The 1113-nt window shown below is 36.9% G+C and overlaps 1 protein-coding gene across 1 annotated transcript in view; it reads left to right on the forward strand.

Annotated features, from left to right (window-relative positions):
* The first annotated feature begins 419 nt into the window (after nucleotides 1–419).
* LOC110461583 overlaps nucleotides 420–1113 on the forward strand; it is a 9071-nt gene continuing 8377 nt past the window's right edge. The window contains exon 1 of the mRNA XM_021515114.1: nucleotides 420–569. The gene's annotated coding sequence lies outside the window, so the exon portion shown is untranslated. The remainder of the gene's footprint in view (nucleotides 570–1113) is intronic.

Genomic DNA, 1113 nt, shown 5'->3' on the forward strand with positions numbered 1-1113 from the left:
CGGGTAGGATCTTTATCTGTCAGGGACGAATAAGGCCTATATAACCTTTTCAGATGCTAATTCGTCCTATTTAACAATCAATCTGAAGAACGAATAGATGCTTGACTATCTATTGGGCATGACTAATCTTATTTTCTCTTAGCATGAAGAAATTGGTCCTGTTTGACTCTCTATTGAGGCCGAATTGATCCTATTTAGCAGAGAAATGCGTCCAATTTAACTCTCTATCAGGCGTCGACTTAGTCTCATTTGAATACTAACAGGGACGAACTTACTCCCCTTTAGCTGTCAATTTGGCAATGTATTTTACCTTGTTCACTCTGCCAGTGAAATCACAAACATTCCTCAATCCAAGTATTTGAAAATAGTTATGTTGCAATGCCTTTTTTTTATCTCGCCTTTATATATAGAATCCAGAATCACGTTTATGCTCGTAATAGGTGTACCTAGCCATTGCCGACCCAAAATGGCAGAATGATTCAAATTATTACATACTTCTTGGAGGCGAGAACAACGGTCAGCCGACAGCCGATCCTACAAATGGTCTCAACTTTATAGGCGACGTTCAGGTAAATTGGCATGATGTCATTTGTTTGTTTACATCATCCCGGACCTAATACGGCACGTACACAATTGACCCTTCTGTCGACAAACTTGAAAGTTTAAAAAAACATTATTTAAACTTCCTTGTTCAGTTAATCGTGTATGAATAAAACCAGTGACAGGACTTAATCGTGTCCTGGTTTTAAATATAGAAATCAAATATTTGTAATACATTGGAACCTTATACTCTGTTTAGGTTCTTCATATGAACTGTTCTTCATTTTCAGTTGAATAAGACTTTTAAAAACTCAATAATGTTTTTTGTTTGTTTTTTGTATTGTTTAACCGCCCACAAATAAATAAGCAATGATATATGTATATATATAAATCAATTGCTGGAGTGTCGTGGTAACGATAGACAAACAGGGGCTAAAACGTAATAAAGGGGGCGAGGTCGGGGTCATTTACCCAAAATATACAAACACAGAAGTCAGTAAGTAGTGTAGAATAGGGTGGGGATGTCTTTGACGTTATAAGGGTTAATAAGTAGTGTAGAGTAGGGCGGGGATG

Source organism: Mizuhopecten yessoensis, unplaced genomic scaffold (assembly GCF_002113885.1).
Source record: "Mizuhopecten yessoensis strain PY_sf001 unplaced genomic scaffold, ASM211388v2 scaffold10637, whole genome shotgun sequence".
NCBI classification, from domain to species: domain Eukaryota; kingdom Metazoa; phylum Mollusca; class Bivalvia; order Pectinida; family Pectinidae; genus Mizuhopecten; species Mizuhopecten yessoensis.